The 25,187-nt window shown below is 38.9% G+C and overlaps 1 pseudogene; it reads right to left on the bottom strand.

Annotated features, from left to right (window-relative positions):
• Positions 1–6,456: 6,456 nt before the first annotated feature.
• Positions 6,457–24,971, bottom strand: LOC110737566 (annotated as a pseudogene).
• Positions 24,972–25,187: the final 216 nt, after the last annotated feature.

The raw sequence follows: 25,187 nt of genomic DNA, 5'->3' as shown, positions 1-25,187 counted from the left end.
AGCCTCGAACATTACAGAGCAAACTGTCAGAAAATTTATCTGGCAGAATATCATCACTCGCTTTGGCATCCCGAGAGTATTTGTCTTCGATCATGGGAGGCAATTTGATAACTTACCGCTGAAGCGGTATACAGATCAGTTCGGCATCAGACTGGCATATTCAGCGGTATGCCACCCGCAAAGTAACGGACAAGCCGAAGCTGCAAATAAACAAATCTTAAATGCCCTCAAGAAGAGGGTGGAAGATCAAAAGTCCAAGTGGCTGGAGGAGCTCCCTAGAACCCTTTGGTCCCTTCGGACAACTGAAAAAGAGGCAACGGGCCACTCACCTTTTGAACTGGTGTATGGTGCCGAAGCCGTCCTTCCAGTGGAAATTGGCTCTGAGAGCCTTCGAGTGCACCACTTCTCGGCTGAGAATGAGCGACTGATGAGGGAATCTCTCGATTTCCTCGACGAAGTAAGAGACTCAGCCCGAGATAGAATGGCCGCCTATAAGCAGAGAATCAGCAAATTTTATAACCGAAGGGTCCATGCAAGGCCTCTCAAAATTGGAGACCTTGTCCTTCGGAATGCTGCTGCAGTTCAGAAAGGCCGAATCCATGGGAAACTCTCAGCTGCATGGGAAGGACCTTATGAAATTTATGATGAGCTTCAGCCAGGGACATACCGACTTCGGCAGTTGGATGGAACTGAGTTGAAAAATCACTGGAACGCTGATGTACTGAAAAAATACCATGTGTGAACCCTTCGGGGCAGAACAATCTTTGTAAGTACATTTTGAACTAATGAAAGGCCTTGGAGCCGCCATTTATATAAATGTTTACAACTTTTTATCCTTTCAAAATTTTCTTTGTTCTATCTACTCTTTAAGGGTTTTTTATTCAGCCTCGTCTGAAACCTTCGCCTTCGGGTAACTGGGTTTCAGATTGCTGACAAAACTCGTCTTTTTAAAGAACACTGGTCTTTCAGCTGAAGTCAAACTTCAGTAAGACTTGTTCTCCAAAGACATGAGTCCATGGACAATTCTGGGATATTGCCTTAACTGAGCCTTGTATCCCAGAGAGCCATTATCCGAAACATTGCCTTAAGTTGGCCCTGTGTTTCGGGTATCCATTTTTCAAAGATAGATAGAAAATCAAGGATAACAGCAACAGTTGAAAATTTTTATATCAGCCTCGTCTGAAACCTTCGCCTTCGGGTAACTGGGTTTCAGATTGCTGACAAAACTCGTCTTTTTAAAGAACACTGGTCTTTCAGCTGAAGTCAAACTTCAGTAAGACTTGTTCTCCAAAGACATTAGTCTATGGACAATTCTGGGATATTGCCTTAACTGAGCCTTGTATCCCAGAAAGCCATTATTCGAAACATTGCCTTCAGTTGGCCCTGTGTTTCGGATATGCGTCTTTTTAAAGAACACTGGTCTTTCAGCTGAAGTCAAACTTCAGTAAGACTTGTTCTCCAAAGACATGAGTCCATGGACACTTCTGGGATATTGCCTTAACTGAGCCTTGTATCCCAGAAAGCTAATATCCAAAGCATTGCCTTCAGTTGGCCCTGTGTTTCGGATATCCAACTTTCAGATGAAGTCAATCTTCAGTAAGACTTGTATCCCAGAAGCATTGCCTTCAGTTGGCCCTGTGTTTCGGATACCCATTTTGAAGAAGTGAAGAAATTGCTTATTCAGCTGAAGTCATACTTCAATTTCTGGGGGGGCAAGAAGCACTCTCAGTGCAAGTATGTACGGCAGAATTGAAGAAACAGAAACAGTAAAGCATTCAAAAACAAAGCAACTGAAGAAAAGAGCATCAAATATATAATTCATGCTCAAAAATTGAGCTACAAGTTCAATTTAACAGTATCGGCAGCCGCCCACAAGCGGAAAATAACAGCTGCCGAAATACGTACATAAGCAAAAAAAAAAAAATAAACTGCTGTACGACAAGGCAAGCTGAAGCAAAAAACAAGGCAAAAAAATTCAGAAAGCGGCAAGTCTAAAGTTAAGCACATGATGAACCGCAAGATTCTGAAGACGACTGCCCGAGTTCCTATGCTTCAGCCTGAGGATCAGACTGATCAGCGTTGAGCCCCATGGTGGCCTCAGCCCCAGCAGCAGAAGAAGCGGGCTTTGCACTCTGCCGAGCCTCCCTTTCCCTCTGTTCAGCTTCCAACTCCATTCTCTCGGCTTCCTCCTCGGCTTCCTCAGCCTTAAGGATTTCAGCTTCGGCTGGAGTTGCATACTTCATATGAGGGTCTTCGGGATTCTGGACCCACTCAGCACATTTAGACCAGTCCAGCTTCGGTTCAGCATGAAGGCAGACTCTTCGGCATACTCGGAACCCGTTTCTGAAACCCATCTCATATTCCTCTTGGGTATAGACACGGACTTTGAGTAGAGCCTCAGCATCAGCCAGCTTCTTCTGGGTCTCCTCCAAGTCTTCCTTGGATTTCTTCAGCTCATCAGCGAGCTTGGAGGAGGAACCTTTCAGCTCATTCAGCTCCTGCTGAACTCGGGAAGCCTTTGTCTGAGCTTGGGTCACTTCGACTTTCTGGGTCATCAGTTGATCCTCAGCCTCGAGGAGTTTAGCTCTTTGGGCTTCGGCAGCAGCAGCAGCCTCTGAGAGTTGGACATCTTTGGCCAGGAGCAGCTCTTCAGCAGCCATTCGGCTGGCTTCAAGAGCCTCTAGACGTTGCTGCACTTCAGCTTGTGCAGCAGCTCCTTCCTGAATTCGGCTCTCAACAGCAGCCTTGAATTTGGAGACGTCCACTCCCATATGCTCCTGGAGGAATTTTTCCCCTTCCATCAGTGGGGGAAAAACTTCCTTCTCCATAGCGTCGCAGAAGGTTTTGAGGGCTTCAGCAGCTCTTTTCTCATACTCCTCACCCTTCAGCTGCTTCTCTTCAGCTGCTGCTTGCTTCAGCTTAGCAAGCTTTAATTCCTCTTCAGCCACCTTCTTGTCATGCACAGCAGCGTCTACCCTATCTTTTAGGGTATCTATCAGCTCTACAGTGAGAGTCTGATTGTGCACGAACTGAAAACAGGAAGACAAAAAAAATAAATAAATAAAAAATAAAAAAAAAATATATAGAGCTGAATTTCAGAGGAAATGAAGACAAGGAAAATTACCTGCATCATCAGCAGTTGGTTAGACCTGGCTGGGTCAGGAACTGATCTGCTGGATTCGCCCATCCCAGCAGTGGCCTTCAGCGACCAGATCCTTGCCCTATCTACTTCGGACATGCCAGCAAAATCGCCGAAGTAGGCTGCAGCTCCTTCTCGGTTCTGACCCCATATGAGGTCCCAGATGTGGTCTGGGATTGGAATTCGGGGGCCGAGAAACCCATTTCTCCAGATTGCAGAGTCTGGAAAGAAGGGAAGGATGACGATGGAGCTTGATTAGCTTTGGATGGCTCAGCATCATCCTTCTCAGAGGAGTCAATTACTATGACCTCCTCTTCTTCAGGGGTGAGGACGAAAGCCTCAACCTCTCTTGCGATGTCTGCCGTGAAGCCCTCAGCACTGGACATCACGGCATCCTTATTTTCGTGCTCAGCAGCACTCTTCTTAATTTCTTCTTGGACCCCTCCCTTAGATTCGGGAGTTCTCTGATCCACCTCCATCTCAGGAGGTGGCGGAGGGGTCTTTTGAGGTGATTGGGGTGGTGGCTGGGGAACCCTCGGCGATCCGTTGCCTTCCTCGGGTTCCCTTATTGCGACTCCGATGGTCATCGGCCTCCGCTGAAAGTCATGAGGGCCGATGATGGCCATCCTTCGGCGCCTTTTCAGAAGGGGCTGCTCGTCCATATCTGAGTCTGAAGACTCTCCTTGTATTTGGTCTTCGGGACGAGCAGGAGCTTTGCCTTCTCTGTGTCTGTTACTCTCTTCAGACTGTAACAGACAGGGGGAAGAAGAATGTGAGTAAAAAAAAAAAAAAAAAAAAAAAAGAGAAAAGAAAAAAGAAAAAGTTGTCTGAAAGCTCACCGAGGTCTTCAGCAAAGCCTCGTCTTCTTCAGCTGCTCTAGCTGCAGCTTCGGCTTCAGCAGCTCTGGAGGACCCTTCTCCTCCTTCGCAAGCTTCGAGAACCCGTGCAACCTCTTCGGCTGTGCGGGCAGCTTCAGCTTCTTCGTCCAGCAGCTGAAACCAGGGGTCTCTCTTCTTCCACCAAGGCTTCTGCCTCTGATACAGAGCAACAGCCTCAATTTGGAAGTGGGAAGAGTCTAGATGAACTTCCCTATGCCTCGGCTCAGTGATAGACGGGGCCCGTTCAGTTACAACTCGTTCTCGGTTGACACCAAGACGAGCGTAGTTAATGCCAACGTTGGTCTCGTCCCGCTCTGAAAAAAGGAAAGGGGAAAGGTTAGCTCAGATAGGTTGGCACAGCATAAAAAAGCGAAGCGAGAGAAGAAAAAGAGATAGTTAAAAAGCCTCGGCCCCAGCCGAAGAAGCTTACCATCCTTAAACTTTCGGCTGAGGCCAACAGCTGCTAGCATGTTCTCTTGGAAAACGTAATGCGTATCGGGGAGCCAAGTCTCCGGGATATGCTGCATTCGGCCACTGCCCCCCCCGGTTCGGCTGCTTGCCGAAGATATGTTGCTGATCCAGGTTCGGATCCGCCCCGTTATCTGCGGGGGGACCTAGACTTCCCATTTCGGGATCAGGCTCAGCGAGGTACCGGGGAGCGCTGAAGACACAAGGGTGGCCCGGATCTGTGGGTGCCCTAACCCAAATCCATTGACCTCTCCAGTCCTTGTCTGAAGAGTCGTTTGGCCACATGGTTAGGTATTGGGGCCGGGACTCAATCCGGTACCACCCAGAACCATGGCTTCCGTGCCCACTTTGAATATTTGGCACTAGCCGATGGAGCTTTTTGAAGCAGTGCAGGTTCGGCACGTACTTGAAGAACTTGCAGACCCATAAGTATGTCATCACCCTTCGGATGCTGGTGGGAGTTAACTGACATAGAGAGATGTTGTAATGGATCAGCAGGTCTCGGACGAATACGTCCAAAGGGAACCTCAGCCCATACTGAAGCTGTCTTGTGTACACCCCCACATACCCCGGGGGTGGACGATGGATTCTATCAGAGGCCGAGGGCATTCGGCACCAATATCCATCAGCTTCAAAAATGTCGTAATGCAACTCAATTTGCTCGGCAAATCGATATTGATCGGCATTCTCCACCCACCATGGGTAGGGGCGGTTCTTTATCATGGCCGAAGCAACTTCGGCATTCTCCCATTCTGAAAATCCGGGGAGGATATCCCAAAGGACAGCGGGAACTTCATCATCACGTCCAGAAGCGCTCGGCTCCTCCGTTCTCTGAGGAGGAGCCGAGGAAAGGGGAGTCGCCCTAATCCCTTCAGCAGGGTCAGACTCCGGCCTTTGTCCATTCCAGGTCCCAATCCTGTTCCTAGGATCGGGAATCGGCCTTGCTCTTCTTGGAGCACGGGCTCTACCTCTAACTCCTCTTGCCATTGATTATTTCGAAGAAAAAAGTCGAAAGAAAAGGGGAAGGAGTTCGAATTCGAAGAAAAATAAACTGAAATCAAAGGAATTTACCTTAATCTGAAGCGAAAGTTGCCGATTTACGAGTTCGTAGTGGCAAGTCTCAGTTTCTAAGCTTAATGCTCGGGGAATTTGCGAAGTTTTGATGCGGGTTCTTGGTTCTCTCGAGAATTCTGGGTTTGTGTTGGTGAATAAGTGAGGAGAGATGACGCGCCTCTGTTTATATCTCCAGGTACGGGATACGAGGAGTCTGCGTTTTAATTTCTCTTAAATACTCCACTAAGTAACCATTAAACACATGATCTTGTGATTAAACTGCCCATTATCCGTCCAACTTCCACAATCATTAAACGTTGTTATCTCATTAATTACGGTTTAAATTCAAATTTTTGGGTTAATTAAATCATTTACTTCCCTCCTTTTCTGGATTAAATCAAACCCGACCCGTCATCCTTCCAAGTCGGGTCTGGGGGGCAAGTTGTTTGGGTCCAATTTAGTCCAATTGGGCCTAAGCACTAAATGATCCAATTAAAAGCCCAAGGTCAAGGTTCAACTCTCCAATTGTGCTAAAGTCAAAGGTCAGCCCACAAAGCAAGCCAATTGGGCTAAGGCCCAACCTCTCCATGAATGATGAGGTATAAAAGCCATCATATTGATTCATTCAAGAGGGGGGATTCATATTCTGATTCATTCATAGATTCATATGTTCATTCATATATTCTGAAATATTCCATAAAAGCCTCAAGCAACAAACTCTCTTGCATAGTGTCTTCTTCTTACACATTGTACTAACTTTAGCATCGGAGGGGCCTTTCTCGGCAACACCCCTGAGGCTAGTTTACGTGTGTTTACTGTGCAGGAAATCCTCGGCCCAACATAACTTGGACCGAATCCAGCCTTCTCCATTTCAGCGGACCTTCGGCAAGGTCCCATTGTTTTCACCCGAAACAACAATTAAAAGTGATCCTGAAGACATCCATGGAACACCCGAGAAAGCACATGAGCATTTCACACCATGCATCTTAACCAACAAATCAACCTGAGAGACTATCTGGTCAGAAGTAATAGTCACACACATTTTCTCCTTCCTCTTAAGAACACTAGAATAACCAAGAGTTTGGCTCCCATGCTTGGCAAAAAGCAATGCTATATACTTAACAGAGTGCCGCCATAATGCTATAAAAACAAAGCTGCCACTTCCCTTCCATTCATTGAGAAGTATGATGATCTTCCCATACTAAAGTGTAACGGAGAAATACAGTAGACAACGATACAATGATACAATCAACATCTCCCTGTAGTCCCCGGCCATCAATTGCAAAGGTGATACAAAAAATTCCAGCTATCACCCAATGGAATACCCAGGATATATAACTATAAAACCATCTACTAGCATTAGATGTGATGTACTAATATTAGCTTGTACAAAAGCCTTTCCAGGTGAGATGGCACAGCCAAGTACTCCCAATGCCACAGATTGGGGATTGTTACTTGTTAGCAAGATAATCTAGACTTTTCTGGCACCCGTTCACATTGATTGGCACCTTTCCAAGGCAGTCAAAATGAATCTTCCTAGAGACATTTTACGTTTTCAATAACCTTCGCCAAAAGTTGATAATTATGAAACTGAGACCTCTTTCAAAAGCAAGATTAATAAAAATAAACGATTCTAGAAAGTCTCCTGCCCAAGGCAGGGTCTGGGAGTTGGATGTATACAGACTTAAACCCAACCTCAACAAAAATACAAAGCTAAGCACATAGGGTGTCTGTTATTTAGGTGAAAGTAGGAGCCTCAACATTTTTTACAGCACTAGAATGTATCCATGAGCCATGACATGAGGAAGTGAGCAAATTATCTTTTAGTGGTAGGAGGCCAATTCAGTGGTTCTGAAGAAAGGAAATTAATACCACTCATACCAGAACGTGATCAAAGGGTACAAAGGTAATTTCATGATCAGTAAGTTTCTCTATTACCTCAATATATAAAGCAACAAATCATCAAAACGCAGCATAAATTTTGATACAGCTTACCCGAGATCCCCGAAGAACATCTATAGGCAAATTGAGACCCAGTTACCCCTGCATGAATGAATACAAACCATCAGAAGATAGGCTTCTTTAGACATGTCTCGCTCCCTCCGAGTAGTAGTGCAATTGTCACAATTTCCTGCAGGCATGACGCAAAATGATTAAAACTTTTTTTTTTGACAGGTGATTAAAACATATTTAAATAGGTAATAGATAGTTTAAAATGATCTTAGAGTTGTTAAGACAACAGCAGAAACAACCTCACAAAGATGGGATTTAATTTTCCAATACAAAAGAAGTCTGATAAAAATAATACTTCGTAAAATACATAACATAAGCAAAGAAGATCCATTTTCAGCCAGAAAAGAGAAACTTTAATTCAATCCTCGCTTTATTCAACCCTCTCTCCATTTATAATATCAATATCACTTTCCACCCTCTGCTAGCATCATGTGAGAAAAATTCTATTAATTTCTCCCCAGGCATTAACACAGAATAGAGCAGACTCCGATAAAACCACGGCATGCAATTAACGTATATCAGCTAAGGTACAAAGGTATAATTCCAAACAGAGAAGAGAGTGGTCGCATATTCTTATTCCATGTTAAGAATACTCATTCTTTTTATTTTGTGATAGGTAATAAGGACATATATATTTAAAGGCATCAAGGTCTGTCACGTATCTACAAAAGAATGTTAGACTTAGAGCCAAAAATATCATGCAAACAAGCTGAATAAACCATTTTTCTAAAATAACTCAAGAACAGTCTAATGCCACTAGAAAGTTAAATTGCTGGTTAGCCTAGCTTTGGCATGAGCAAACTCTACCCTCAGGTATCAGCTGGTTTCATTCACCTCCAACATCCAACCTTTCTTCTTCCTTCTTTTCCATGCCACAAGAACAAACTTGGGTCAATTTTGGCTGTAAAAGCTTCATCCTAACCCATCCCAAAAATAGCTGGGATTAATGTGTTAATCCTTTTATTAGAGAGAAATGAATAACCATACAGCTGAATTGATAGTTTGCAGGAAAAAAAAAATTAAATAATAATAATAGCAAAGGCGGTGTCTCATTCAAGATTATAGTGGTTGTGTGATTGTGCAACACAACAATAATGCTTAATGCTAGTCAATTAGATGATGATTTGAATATGTCTGTGACCCACAGGAACCAAGTTGAAGATTAAAAACTATATTTGCAACCGGTTCTCCACACTTACAAAGGACACAGACGTAGCATTTTAGAAAAAGCAAATCACCTAAAAATGATAGCATGAACTAATTTCTTAAGCTAAGCTCATTGAACCAAGAAAATTAACGCAAATGTAAAGGTGTATTGCTGACAGAAAATTGCAGACAAACTTAAGATAAGGTCAAATTCTGCAAACCTGTATGTGCATTTTTTGTAAAGAGGATGAGGGAACTAAAATATTGCACAACCAAAGCAATCAATTAACAATATCCTCAGATTATGAAAACCTAATGAGATCTATAGAAAGCAAAATCCAATCACAGAAAACCTCTCTTAAACAATCCATTTCATTCCATTGTCTTAGGAACCATCTCCGATAATATATAATAATTGATAAATGATGAGAGAACATATAATAATTTCACTAGTAACTTCTATCAGACAGACTACAACTACATTTGTAGAAAAGAAAAGTACTGATAATATTTTTTTATAGAGTTTAATCAACAGTTAGCTTAGCAATTTTAAATGTTCATTAGGAAGTAGTATTCTAATTAAGTTAGTAAGGATGTTTCAGTAACATACCACAATTTTCTTCTGAAACCATTTCACCAAAGTGCTCCAGTAAGAACTTCCTGCGGCACGTTGTCAGCATGCAATACTTTTGTGCTTCCATCAGTGAGTCAACAACAGCTTTTCGTTGATTTTCCTATGAATTTTAGATTTTTAATTCAAAGATACACAATGACAGCAAGTTTAGAAGCGAACAAATTCTTAAGCTTCTATGAAATTGGAACATACTGTTTGCAATCCACTGCAATAGAAGTCAGATTTTGCGAAGTCACTTCTTGTGTAATAGAGCCAGCAGACAGATGCTATACCATCTCTCCCACATCGCCCACTCTCCTGGTAATATGTCTCTAAACTCTTCGGGCAACCATAATGTATCACTTGCCTAATGTTTGGCTTATCAATTCCCATGCCAAAGGCAATAGTGGCAACCATGACTTTTACAAAATTGGAACATACAAACATGGCTTTTATTAAAGAACCTAATACATACTGCATATCTTATCCATTTTTACAAAACTTTGTTCACTAATTAGACATTCTGCACGTGCAGGATAAATCACGCTTCTCTATGAAAGTCTAACTGGCTAATACAAGAGGGGGGGTGAATTGTATTTGAGGTGAAATCTAAAAACTTTTTGCGGAATTTAACTAAATGAAATAATGACGAGAGAAGATATAGGCTTTTCTAAATTTCCACTATGTAATCAAACTCTGTACAAGTGAAGATTCAAACCCGTTAACAAGTTCCCCAAATTAGGAACTTGTTCCCAACTCTCACAGAAGACTTCAGCAACGAAGCTTCCTTAACCTCACCTTACAAACTCACAATCCCAACCCCAAAGTACTTGTATACAATCTGTGATTACAAATACCTATTGCACTCAAGAATATATGAAGGAAAATAACTCTCTTTATGTTATTAGATGGCTACTGGAATTTTTATGCTTAAGAGTTATGTTTTTCTGAGATAGTTTGCACGAGTATTTATAGAGAAGGCTTAGTCATTAACCTCCACCATAATCACGTCCACATGTCAACAACCCACTAACAACTTGTGGAGTTATCTTGACAGATTGTGATCATGAAGAGGTTTCCTAGCCTTATCTAATTAAACCACTATCCTAACAACTTGATAACCATTAGCCGTATAAAAGATTTTCTCACAGAAAAACCACTTGCTAACTTTATCAAATATTTTATTTAAAAGATTATCAAAAGTTTGTTTAAAAAGATTTTATTTGAAAAGATAAATTTATTATTTATTAAAACAACTAGATAATTATCTTCGATAATTATCTTTATTAAAACTTTTACAAATTATCTTTTCTTTAAGAAATTATCTTTTAAAACTAACTTTTATTCCAGTAGTCTTTAACATAAGCCATTGAGTTCCTTTCCGACTTTATATTATTGAGTGCTCACAATTAAAACTAGAACGTGAGATTTGCACGAGGCTTTTTAAAGAATGCTACTCCGCATCCAAGTTCCTACTCCGGAACGAACTTTGCTTGAATCCTTTATTCACCAAAGACTCAAAACATTCATTAGTCGAGTTTGTCAATTTGTCCATCAAAACCAAAAGGCTCAACAAATTCCCCCTTTTTGATGATGACAAACATTGACAAACTTAGGTAAATAAAATCATCCAGGCATGCAACAAAAATTTAGAGTAAGGCATGAAAACAAAAAAAAACAATTAAAGAACTTAGAAAAATATTAAAAAGTATTTTTTTTTTTTTTTTTTTAAAAAAAAACTGAGCAAAAGAAAAATTAACAAAGACTTTAAAAACTGAACTTGGCAAAAGTTTGTACCTTCGATGTGTGAGTTCCTTGGTAAACACTTTAGCCGCCATGAAGTTTGTCTTTTCCCCCTTTTGGCATTATCAAAAGATTGAAAAAAAACATTTTGCTATACTCCCACTAGACTACGTAGGGAATAGTGAGCTCAAATAATGCAAGGCAAAAATAAGTTAGGTACTAAATCATCAGCAACCACACACAATCATATGAAAAATACGAGCCAAGTTCCCATAGACGAAAACAAAAGCAGGAAAGAGCAGCAAAAGTTATGAGTTACAAACTGAAATCCGAATGGAACAAGCAAAAACAAAAGAAGTAAAAGTGACAAGTTTGAAATTGCAATTATGGTGAGTAAGTAGGTTCATCAGCTGGGGTTTTGGGGTCATTGGAAGCTTCCTCCACCTCTTCAAAAGCCACCCTGTTAATCGTCTCCAATATCTCCTGAGTGCTGTGCAGTATGTTCTTCTCAGCAGCATCAGCTTTGTTCTCCATCCCAGTAAAACTGGTTGCCTGAGCATCTGCCACAGCCTGCACTTGGCGTTGAAGAGAAGCCAGCTGCTTTGCCATGTCCTCCAGCTTTGTGCACACCATCTTTATCAGCTTCTCCATTTCTGCTTTCACCTGTTGAATATCAAAAACAGAAGCATTTGTTCCAGAGAAGGCAGCAAAGCATGTAGGCTGTGATGTAGGAAAAGCTGGGGAGGGAGAGGGAGAAGTCTGTTTTGGTGAAACAGGAGGGGAAGAGGGTTTAGCTTGGTTTGTGGGAGAGGCAGGAACAGGAGATGGCTCGGAGGCAAAAGGAACTTGTGTAGGGGTGAAATCAGGGTCTGAGTGATCAGAAGAGCTAATGTCTTCAATGATCACAGGCTTTAGAGTAGAAGTAGCAGGTTTGACAATTTTCCTCTTACTCCGCCTTAGTCCTCCTGTATAAGGGAGGTCGAGACTCTCACTTTCTGAGCTAGATTCCCCCTCACTCTGAGTCTCCTCTTCTTCCTCAGAATCTGCCTCCTGAGGTTCCCCCTCAGAAATTGCTTCCTCTCCTTTTTCTTCCTCTCCTTTTTCTTTATTTTCCTCTTTTTCAGACTCACTTTCCTCCTCTTCTGACTCACTTGTATCTCCCTCTACAACCTGTGTTTTCCCTTTTCCACGATTTTTCTCCTCACTTCCTCTCGTCAAGAAAGTAAGTATCCCACTCTCAAGTTTAAGGCTCAGGCGAAGCAAAGATTGCTCCGAGAGAATGTTCTCAGGTTTAATATAAGTGGGTGACTCACTTTCAACATCAATCCCAAAAGACTTAAACAACACAGTGAGGAGAGATCCATATGGAATAGTAGATTTATTTGCATAGAAAGCCAAATGTTCAATCATCAATTTTGGAAAGTTTATTTTTATTTTCCGAGCAAGACAAAAGATGATGGTTGCATCTAGTAGGGATACTGTGCTACGTTTTTGCAAACGAGGAACAATGCCTCTCCATGTGAAATTGAACAATAATTTGTGAAGAGGGGTGAGTATGTTATGATGTGAAGTCTTGCTTTTCGGGTTTCCACCGATAAATTTAATAACCCTATTCTCATCATAATGCCCAATTTGCACAATTTGCTTGTGTTTTAGGTATGAACTATAGCCAGAGGTGGGGACTTGAAACAAATTCCCTAAATATGCAATATCAAAATGAATGTGAGTATCTTTGACCGTAGCCGTGCAAACACCATTGTTGTGTTTGAAAGTATTTTTGAATTCAAACAAAAGCTTAGGGTAAATTGGATAGTGAGAACAATTTTGGAACAAATGCACCCATTCTTGATAATCAATTAAGGAGATGAATTCGGAGAACTTACTTGCCGTACACCAGTCATAATTGATGTGATAACCGTGAGTGTAATTCCAAGATGGAGACGTTTGAGAGCTTCGCCTCTTTCTGTCACCTCCTTTCACGGTTGTAGCCTTTCTCTTTGTCGAAGCTTGAGGGTGAACAACGGCAAGTGGGACTGGTTCAGGGGAGCCGCCAACAGAGGAAGGCTTCCGGGTTTTTGGTTGTTTCGGGGTTGAGGTTAGGTTGGTTTTCATGGTTATGAGGATGAATTGAAAGGAAGGAGAAGATGAATAGTGTGAATAGGGAGGAGAGAGAGTGAGGCCGGTTATGGAAGTTTATGGGGAGTTTAATTGATTTGATGGGTGAAGGTGGAGTGTTAAAGAAAAAATTTAATTGGGAAGGGTGAGAAAAAGTGACGGTTTGTATGGTAAGGTAGTAGGGTAGTTATAGGGGTAGTATGGGTTTAATAGGGTGTAATAATTGCATCTTTCAAACGTATCACAATAATAAGATAGATAAAAATACGGAAGTTAAGGAGTAGTGAATATGTTAGCTCCTTATCTTACGTGAAAAAAATCTTTTTGTATTTTTGAATTTTATGAGGAATAGAAAAATTGATCATGAAAAAATAAGGAAGGAAAAAGATAAGAATAAAAAAAATAAGATAGAAATAAAAGATAAGAAAGAAAATAACAAGAAGAAAAACAGATAAATAAAAGATGAAAAAGATAAATAAGAGCAAATTGATTGTAAATTATGATGATAATTTACGTGATCATGATACAGAGAGTAAAAAATGATGAAAAGGGAACTTGAAACAACATGGCTCAATATTTTTAACATATTAAAAGTATGTATACGTGACTTTTCAATACTTCACAAATCTTTCCCCTGGGTAATTTCAGCTGTGTTATGCACACAAGATTGAGCATAGCATCGTTAGTTACATCCGATTTTACCTTAGGGGTTCCAAACAAAAATCACTTGAGCCGTAGCATCCCCAATTCCACACGCATCTTTTCAAACTTGTCTCTGCTTAAAGGCTTAGTTAAAATGTCAGCAATTTGAAATTCAGTAGAAATAAAATCTAGCTTAATTAAGCCCTTTTCAACATTATCTTTCAAAAAGTGATGCCTTACATGTATATGCTTAACTTTAGAGTGTTGTACTGGATCTTTAGAAATGCAAATGGCACTTGTGTTATCACAATGAATAGGAACGCACTCTAAAATAATGCCATAGTCATGCAACTGTTGTTTTATCCATAGCAATTGAGAGCAGCATGCAGCAGCAGCCACATATTCTGCTTCGGCAGTGGATAGAGCAACAGTGTTTTGTTTCTTGGAACTCCAAGAAACCATGCAAGAGCCTAAGAATTGGACTATACCTGATGTGCTTTTACGATTGACCAAATCTCCTGCATAGTCAGCATCAGCATATCCTTTTAGGTCAAACGAGTCACTTTTTGGATAAAACAGACACAAGTCTTCCGTCCCTTTCAAGTATCGTAGAATTCTTTTGACGGCTGTTAGATGCGATTCCTTTGGATCCGATTGAAATCTAGCACAAAGACCTACACTAAACGAAATGTCAGGTCTGCTGGCAGTTAAATATAACAAGGAACCAATCATACCTCTGTATTTTGTTTGATCCACACGAGTTCCCTTGGGGTCTTGGTCCAACCTTGTGGTTGTTCCCATGGGAGTGTGGTTTATCTTTGTGCTTTCCATACCGTATTTTTTTAATAACTCCTTCACATATTTCTGCTGATGGATCATTATTCCTTCGTTAGTTTGCTTAATTTGGAGCCCAAGGAAGAAGTTGAGTTCCCCCATCATGCTCATCTCAAACTCACTGCTCATTAAATCAGCAAAGTACTTGCACAAGGATTCATTAGTTGCACCAAAAATAATATCATCAACATAAATTTGTACAATTAATAAATGAGTTCCTTTTGATTTTAAGAACAAAGTTTTGTCAACTTTTCCTCTTTTAAAATCATTTTGTAAAAGGAATTTTGAAAGTCTTTCATACCATGCTCTTGGAGCTTGTTTTAATCCATACAGTGCTTTATCAAGTTTAAAAATATGGTTAGGAAAGTTTGGATCCTCAAATCCAGGTGGTTGTTCAACATAGACGTCTTCCTTTAAAAAACCATTTAAAAAAGCACATTTGACGTCCATTTGATAAAGTTTAAAACCCATAAATGCAGCAAATGCAATTAAAATACGAATTGCTTCTAATCTAGCTACAGGAGCAAAAGTCTCCTCAAAATCGATACCTTCCTGCTGATTGTAGCCTTTAACAACCAATCTTGCCTTGTTCCTTACAATTGTGCCATGTTCATCTAGCTTATTCCTGTATACCCATTTGAGACCAATAACCTTTTGATTCTTTGGTTTAGGTTCAAGGTGCCACACTTTGTTTCTTTCGAATTCATTTAATTCCTCTTGCATGGCAACAATCCAATCAGCATCTTCCAAAGCTTCTTTGTGATTTCGAGGTTCCAGTGTTGATAGGAAGGCATTGAATGCACAAAAGTTTCTCAGTTGGGATCTCGTCTGAGTTCCCTTGCTTAGGTCACTTATAATTTTATCCAGGGGGTGTGACCTTTGATGTTTCCATGGCTTTGGTTGGAATGATTGAGCTGGTATAAAAGTGTTATTTTGAGTTGCTCTTTCTTCCATTTCTTCATGGTGTTCTCCTTCTGCATTTGCTTCGCCTTCTGTATTTTCTGTTTCTTCTGTATTTTGATCAGAGGCTTCTGTATTGTTTGGAACTTCAGTAGGTTCCTTATCAGCATTTTCAGTAATTCGAACAGGCTGCTTTTTGGGAGTTAATTCTTCATCCTGGTCTGTTGAACGAGTGAGACCAATTTCGAAATCTCCATCTTCATATTCCATTTTCTTTGATTTAAATGATGATCGAACATGCTTTCCTTTGATGCAGGCTTCACAAATTTTGTCATTTAGGAATTTGATAGAAGGTAATCCGATTACCAAGTCCTTTGACCTTAGTTTGTCAAGCAATGAAAGACTAGCATGTCCAAAACGTTTATGCCATAGAAGTGGATCATCCTCAATAACACTTAAACAAGATAGATTGTATTTTGGAACTTTGTTAAGGTCCACGGTATATGTGTTCCCTTTACGAGTTCCTTCCAAAACGATTTTACCAGTGTTATTGTTGATGATTTTGCATTTTTCAGAAGAAAAGCTTACAGAGTTTCCTTTATCACAAAACTGAGAAATACTGAGTAGATTATGCTTCAAACCCTCGACTAAAAATACATTGTCAATTGCATGGGAACTTGACCTTCCTACTTTGCCAACAGCAACAATGTTGCCTTTCTTATTGTCTCCAAAGGTCACTGTTCCCCCTGTATAGGTCGTCAGTGAGAGAAATCTGGATTCATCTCCTGTCATGTGCTTAGAACAACCGCTATCGAGGTACCACTGGTTGTTCCCCCTCACTGCGACCTGCAAAAGAAATTAAGGGTTAGTAGCAGGAACCCTTTCATTCATGGGTTCCTGTGTTGACACATTTAAATCAGATTTCTTCTGCCAAACATAGTTCACATTCTTATTGTACAGATTTGCTTTCTTAGTACATTCTTCACTGCGATGTTCCTTTTTACCACAAAAAGAACAAACGGTCTCACTAGGTAAGTTCACATATTTCTTTTTCTTTCCAGTGGACTTCTTCTTATGAACATAGCCTAGACCTTCTGTTCTTTTTGTCTGAGCTTCCTTTACCCACTTGGGAACACCCGTGCTTGCTGTATTTTTACTTTTTCTTGCAATTTCTAGGTCCTTTTCTAGTTTCTCATTTTTATCATTGGTTTCCTTTATCTCTTTCTTAACATGCTCTAGTTCATTATTAAACATGATTAAAGGAACTTCAGTAGACCTGCAAGAATCAATGTTAGTACACAACATTTTATATTGAGTCAATTCAATATTCAGCATGATATTCTCACTCTTGACTCTTTCAAGGGATTCTTTTAGCATAATATTTTTATCTAACAATTCAAAGAATCTGCCTTGAACATCATTTCTTAAGCTATTCAGATACTTAACATGATCTCTACAAATTCCAGTTGCCTTTTCGGCTTGCCTTAGTTTTACACATAATTCTTTATATTCATCTAAGGTTTCTAACAATAAAGAGATTAATTTATCCTTTGAGAGAGATTTCAAATAACGAGGTTGAATGACTACCTCATCATCATGCTTTGCCATTAGACAGAGATTGGCTACTTCATCGTCTGTGTGTTCCTGTTCCTCTTCTTCGGAACTTGATTCTCCCCATGTGGAAATCATTGCTTTCCTGAAATTTGTTTTAGAAAAGTTAGGCTTGGAATTTCTGCTTTGATCAGCTTCTTTTCCCTTGCCTTTCTCTGATTCCCATAATGGACACTCTTTGATGAAGTGGTTGGTGCTTCCACATTTGTGACAAGAAGACTTGGCTTTGGGTTCCTGATTTCTTTTACTGTATCCTTTCTTCTTGTCTAAAAACTTGTTGTTACGGTAGAATTTTTTCAGCCTTCTCACCAACATTGCAGCTTCTTCTTCATCGATGTCAGACTTCTCTTCGGATTCTTCATTAGCTCTTAATGCTAGCCCTTGACTTTTGACAGTCTCCTGAGTCCGATTGTTCGACTGGATCTCGTGAGTAATGAGGGAACCCGCAAGCTGTTCCAGATTGAACTTGGTGAAGTCTTTTGATTCCTGCACCGCTGCAACCTTTGCTCTCCATCTGTCATTGTCTGGAAGACTTCTTAAGACTTTTCTGACCTGCTCATCTATAGGAATTATCTTGCCAAGACACGTTAGTTCGTTAGTAATACTCTTAAATCGAGTAAACATGTCTTTAATGGATTCTTTGTTTCCCATTTCAAAGCGCTCATACTGAGACAAAAGAATGTCTATTTTGGAACGTTTAACATCTGACGTTCCTTCATGTGTAACTTCCAGAAGATCCCAAATTTCCTTTGCGGACTTGCACCCTTTGACACGAGTATGTTCATCGGGTCCAAGTCCCCAAATTAAAAACTTTTTGGCAGTAGCATTCATTTCAAGTTTTTCAAAATCAGTTTTTTCATACTCATCCATAGGTTTAGGGATTACCTCATTATTAGCATTCGTTTTCGTAATTTCGTAATCTCCTACTTGTATAATCCGCCATACCTGATAATTCTCTGCTTGGATAAAGATTTCCATCTTATCCTTCCAATAAGGATAAAATTTGCCGTTGAAGTATGGAGGCCTTTGAATGGATGTACTCCCGAATTCCTTTTCCTCTGTGTAAGCCATTTTCCAGGAACTTACTCAACAGGGTTGCCTGCGTGTTCTGAGTTCCTGCTCTGATACCAACTGAAAGTCTAACTGGCTAATACAAGAGGGGGGGTGAATTGTATTTGAGGTGAAATCTAAAAACTTTTTGCGGAATTTAACTAAATGAAATAATGACGAGAGAAGATATAGGCTTTTCTAAATTTCCACTATGTAATCAAACTCTGTACAAGTGAAGATTCAAACCCGTTAACAAGTTCCCCAAATTAGGAACTTGTTCCCAACTCTCACAGAAGACTTCAGCAACGAAGCTTCCTTAACCTCACCTTACAAACTCACAATCCCAACCCCAAAGTACTTGTATACAATCTGTGATTACAAATACCTATTGCACTCAAGAATATATGAAGGAAAATAACTCTCTTTATGTTATTAGATGGCTACTGGAATTTTTATGCTTAAGAGTTATGTTTTTCTGAGATAGTTTGCACGAGTATTTATAGAGAAGGCTTAGTCATTAACCTCCACCATAATCACGTCCACATGTCAACAACCCACTAACAACTTGTGGAGTTATCTTGACAGATTGTGATCATGAAGAGGTTTCCTAGCCTTATCTAATTAAACCACTATCCTAACAACTTGATAACCATTAGCCGTATAAAAGATTTTCTCACAGAAAAACCACTTGCTAACTTTATCAAATATTTTATTTAAAAGATTATCAAAAGTTTGTTTAAAAAGATTTTATTTGAAAAGATAAATTTATTATTTATTAAAACAACTAGATAATTATCTTCGATAATTATCTTTATTAAAACTTTTACAAATTATCTTTTCTTTAAGAAATTATCTTTTAAAACTAACTTTTATTCCAGTAGTCTTTAACATAAGCCATTGAGTTCCTTTCCGACTTTATATTATTGAGTGCTCACAATTAAAACTAGAACGTGAGATTTGCACGAGGCTTTTTAAAGAATGCTACTCCGCATCCAAGTTCCTACTCCGGAACGAACTTTGCTTGAATCCTTTATTCACCAAAGACTCAAAACATTCATTAGTCGAGTTTGTCAATTTGTCCATCAAAACCAAAAGGCTCAACACTCTATCATGCAAGTATTTGTATATAAATACCTGTTCAACATCTTTAATTGTAAGGCAGTAAATGATAGTTGATCCAGCACTAGCCACAGATTTTGAAACCTCTTGTACAAGCTCATCCAGGAAGTAGATGCCTCGATTAAAAGATTTCACACCATAGAAGAGATTTTTACGATCAAATGAGCCTACAGCAACATAAGGATCCTTCATCTTCAATGACTTAATTATGTCTTACCGAACCCTAGACCGGAAAAAATAAAAATAAAAAAAAAAAAAAAAAAAAAAAAAAAAAAAAAAAAGAGAGAGAGAGAGAGAGAGACCTTTATATCAGAAAGTACAGGGAAATTCGTATAAAATCTAAAGTCCAGACCACAGACATAAATAGTACTACACAAAGCTTAATATTATCATCTTCAGTTTAAGTAAATGAACAAAAAAATCTGGTAGGTTTGGTACTTGAGGACAATCTCAGTCATAATTTAAAGCAAATCATAGGATTAAAAAAATTCCTAACATACTCGCTGAAACTAAGATCATAGAGGTAAATTAGATTATAAGATAGATACAATCTGAAGCTAGTAACAATAGCATGTTAAGCAAAACACATGTTTGATACAAAGTGGCAGTATCTTATCACATATTTTGGCCGTCAGAAATCAGTGTACTTGCTCTGTTGCAACAAGAGCACCATTTGTGGCAATGATCCTCTCACAAGAAGTTAGGTCAGACAAAAAGTATAAAGTGGCAAGATCAAGTTATAGGAAACAAAGGTAAGAAAGAGAAGTTTTTCAGGGATACAAAGAGGCCAGAACTTTATCCTAATCCAAATGCATACAGGTCAAAACCTCAGAAAACATAAACTCTATTCACTCCACTTTTTATAATCCTCTTATTTCAACAGCATCAATATATTATAGCAAGTACATGAGCCAAAGAGACTGAAAGTAATCCATCTGACCGAAGAAAAAAAGTTGCTTAAAATTCTGTCTAATATCTCTAGTGGCGGATCCAGGATTTCCGAGATAGTGTGTCACCATCAATTATTGATCATTTGTGAAAGTACAATTTTTTTTTCCATGTCTTGTTCATAATTAATTTCAATCCAAAACTTATATATATAAAATATATATATATATATATGTATATATACATACATATATATGTATATATACATACATATATATGTATATATACATATACCAAATTGATTTCAATCCAAAAATAGGACACAAAAATTCATATCACAACCAAATACAGTACTTAAGAATTCAATTTTACAAGTCGAAAATACTACAAATAACATGTTATAAACCAATGGTACAATAAAATTATTATATTGAATTAACTTTATGATTTTTTAGTTAATTGATAAGCTTTATGGGGAAATATTAAAATTGGTTGTACAAATATAAGATATAAAAAGGGGGAAAAATTATTAAAAAATTATACAAAAAAAAGTGAGATAACTTAAAAGACCAGTTATTAAATATAACTGGTCTCTTTAATGAAAAAGAAAGTAACGCAAAAAAATTGTGAAATGCAATAGCAGCATCAAAGAGACCTTTTATATAAATAACAGGTCTCTTTAATATATAAAAAAACACACAAAGTCTTTTGTAGCAATAGCAGCATCAAAGAGATCTTCTATCTTAATAAGGGGTCTCTTTGACATTGTTTGTTGTTACCACTAGCTGCATCAAACAGACCCCCTATCTATAATAAGTTGTCTCTTTGATATTGTTTGTTGTTACCACTAGCAGCATCAACGAGACCCCCTATCTATAATAAGGGGTCTCTTTGATATTTTATTTTTTTAAAAAAATACTGTGTCACCGGACCCACTATGACTGAAGGTGGGTCCGCCCCTGAATATCTCCAAGATGATATCCAAAGTACTACTGTAGTCACAGTCAGATTATCACTGTCCCTATTCCCTAGAAAATAAGATGCGTAACTAATGACTTTTAAGGCTCTGAGTACCAAAGATGGCAGCCCTTTAGCTTTCAGGTATAGGGGGAACATCTTCTAACAATAGCCATCCGTATAAATTGATGAGTTCACTTACTTGTCTGTAGCAGTTGCAGTCAAGCTCACAAATGGGACATCTGAGAGAATAGGACGCAACTTGTCTAGTTGTTTGTACTCCATTCTGCAAAAAATCGGATAGGGTAAGTAATATTTTATAAAAATGGCTTATAAAATAGAAAATACAACCTGTCAGAGAGTGTAGACCAAGAAGAATTCATTATATGCTCAAGAGAAATCAATTTGGATCTGATCAAGCAAATATTTAACTAAGATAAAATATAAAGGCACTAGGAAAAGGGCCAAGGTTAATGTTATTTAAATATCTCCCTCACACAAGCAGCAAAGTCATGCACCTACCATGGTCAATACCCAGCCAGCATATATCTTAAACATGATTTAACCCAAATCGAAAAGGATTCAAAGCTGACATCTCAATGGCCCAGAGTAAATCAGATCATCCATTAAAACCCATTTGCAGTAAAAGAATATGTTGGCTAGCCTTAGAAACCTCACTTAATTTGCTAGGTTCTTAATTTTCAAGTCAAAGATTGGATGATCATAAGACCACCCACTGAGAACAATAAAAGGCTAATAATTTGCTAGTCAATGAGAGTGATTAAACAATGGCAAATACAGATAAACACTTCATGCTCTCCAAGGATTTAGGTACTATTTGGTCGGAAGATACATGTTGAACAGAATTTGATTTTACATGGAAAGTAATTCAATCAAATCAAACTTCATTTTTCTTTATTCCTCCCTAGAAAAATTAAAGAGGAAAGGGGGAGGGGAGATGAAGGAAAGGAATAAAGGAGGAAGGTGATGCATGTGGTAAAAATGTGGGCATTTCTGCTTAAGTGAAGAAAATCTTCACCCTTCAGGAAACTAATTCCACCATAAGAAAATATTTTTTCCCCTTTACAAACCAACCAAAGAAGATCAGAGAAAGTTAACAACTAAGTTCCTTTGTATAAGTCCCTCAACTGAATAGTCTCAATGATCATACCAGCTCTAAGAGCAACAAAGCGTTAGAAGGCAATCACTTTGTCATCAATCAAATCATTTTAAACCATCAGGGACAAACACGTAAATAAAAATAGAATAAAATATAATAAAGGAGAATGTAAACTTTGTTACAAGTTCTAGACTGGGATAATGTGTATTATCCGACTCTGAGAGCATTAATACTGAATTATCTGTAATAATAGCAGCTTATCTCATTTTAAGACTAAGGCTTTGTTTTTGTTGTTGTTGTTGTTGTTGTTGTTGCTGTTGTTGTTGTTGTTGTTGTTGTTGTTGTTGTTGTTGTAATAGCAGCTTATCTCAACCCTTTTGAACTTTTCGAAATATATAGAGGATGAGGTGGGAGAGTAATGCAAGAAGAACAAGGCCATATCATTCAGCAAAACACTTGCAGCATGAAACTTACGAGTTACCATTTTAGAGTTCACGTCAACAAACACAAAAAGCTATTTATAGTTGCATGCCAGCAATCATGTGCAATTTGTGCACAAGAAATTAGAAGCAACAGATGCAAAATGCCTTGAGAAAGGCATGTGAATTTAAATGCTATATGACCCTTAACCTGAAATCATGACCCCATTCTGATATGCAATGTGCTTCATCAACAGCAAAAAGACAAATTCCAGCCTTTAGCAGTCTTGTCCAGAAGCTGCAAAGATGAGACAAAGGACATAAGTTTAAGGCAGAGGCAGACAAGTACCATTGATCCAGCAGTCACAAGCTGTAAAAAAAGTATAGCATTGGTTAAATATTATAATAGGTTCATGTCAGTCATTATATATGCTAGAAGAAGTCTTCCATCTTCTTATAACAATGTCTTTGCATTCAATTTTAGAGATATCAACTCATGTCCAGATCAAATATGAGTAACATAAACCTACACTCCTACATGGAAGAAAGATAGACAAAAAAAACGATAAAAAGGTATGAACTATAAAGCAAGAAAGAGGATAGTAGCATTAATAGGATTAAGGATACATCAAAGAAAAAACAAACAAGTAATAGGATAAGAGATATGAAAGAAATGGAGAGTAATAAGAAAACGCCATCGAAGTTCCAACAAATAATATTACCTCATTTCTAGAAACGCAATATGAATATATAAGTTACAACGAAAACAAAAAAATAAGTGATGAAACAGGCACCTAGTAGGAATTGCGCATGCTTTCTCTGGGGTCATGAACAACAAGCTATAAAAGCCTGATTCAGCTTTTGTCTGTACAGTTTTATCAGTTTGAGTGGAGCCTAGGTACTCTGCTTGGATGCCACGTTGTTTTAAAGCCATTACCTATCAGTCATTAGTCAATAATTTGTCAACTTAAGCCCACCATAGCAACAAGAAAGACATGTAATCATTAATAAGATTACCTGATCTTGCATCAAAGATAACAGAGGACTGACTACAATGCCTGTATTCCCTGCAATCAAGGGGGGAACTTGATAGCTGAACAGATTCAAGCAAAAAATTAGAATTACTATCCATGAAAGAAACCAAAACAACCTAACAATGCACAAAGAGGCACCAATATTGATGTTGGCCATTAAATTGAACATGGAGTATGAACATAATATAGGTTTCCGGCTACAGCAACAAGGCAAACAACTTGACAAAACACTAAAGCAGCACCAAACTCAATAGCTATGATATCATGAAATTGAATCAAATAATCTACTAGATAAAGTACTCATGGTCTTCTAATTTATGCCACAAGGAGGAAAAAAAGCTAACTAATTTCCTATAGCTTGCCCGTACCTTGTTCTAAATGCAGTTTTGGGAATAGTAGAAATGCCTTAGTCCTTTATTATTTCCTTGGTTAGAGTTCCTAGCTCCACCATTAAAGTTTCGCCCACCTTGGCGATTGTTACCCTGGAAATTGTTGTTGTTGTGGAAGTTGTTGTTATTGTTATGGTGGTACTTCTGCTTCTTAAAATTGTTCTGGTTACCTTGCGGGTTTCAGAGTTTTGACCTACCTCCTTTCTCTTTTCCTCCCCTTCCACCTCAGCTAACTCTTTCTTTTTCTTCAACTCCAACGCATAAAGGTGTGCATCTCTCCTATACACTTCATCCAATTCAAGGTTTCGAACACTTGTCCACACAGCTTTAGTTGCAAATCAGTAGTCAATCCGCTCTCAAACTTCCTAGCCTTTAACTTTTCTGTAGCAACAGACTCCTTGGCAAATCGTGACAGCTTAATAAACTTGGTGTAATACCGGCGGCATTCTCAGCCTCAGTGGCAGCCGCCGCAGGCGACTCAGCCTTTCTAGCATTCACAGCCCATGTTTAGGCCAGTCATTTCTCTTCAAGACCAGGGCTTACATTCAGTTCCGGTGTTTTCTACGATGCCTCCACAGACGATGCCTATGTGGGGGCAGCCATCTCAGCCCATGCAGTTCACCGGTTGGTCAGGGCCTTCTTTGACTTTGACTTCTACAGGAGCTGTGGAGCCGGGCAAGGACGCGACTCCACATACTCGGATGGTGGAGGGACTTTTCGGCGCGCCATTTCCTTACCAAAGCCAGAGGGAGCTTGACCTGGAGTTTGTCCTAGTTCATCTGGATCAGGAGATTTTTTAGCGAAGGATTTTATTATGTACTTGTTAACGGCACTAAACATTACTATTGTATTATGACTCATTTAGTACATTTTAATCACACTTTATGCATTTGACACTTTATTTATTCATTTGATAAGTATGTTAGTGTGTGCTTGTGACTATTTGTGTGTGATTGTGTATGAGTAACGACGTGAAAATTTTCTGTAATTTTTCATAAGTGGAGGGTATCGACCTTCTCCCAAAATAGAAAAAACAGAAAAGAGGTAAAGAGTTTT

The sequence above is a fragment of the Chenopodium quinoa genome, unplaced genomic scaffold (genome assembly GCF_001683475.1).
Source record: "Chenopodium quinoa cultivar QQ74 unplaced genomic scaffold, ASM168347v1, whole genome shotgun sequence".
Lineage (NCBI taxonomy): Eukaryota > Viridiplantae > Streptophyta > Magnoliopsida > Caryophyllales > Amaranthaceae > Chenopodium > Chenopodium quinoa.
Note: the sequence above shows the minus strand (reverse complement) of the source record. Positions and strands in the feature narration are given on the sequence as shown.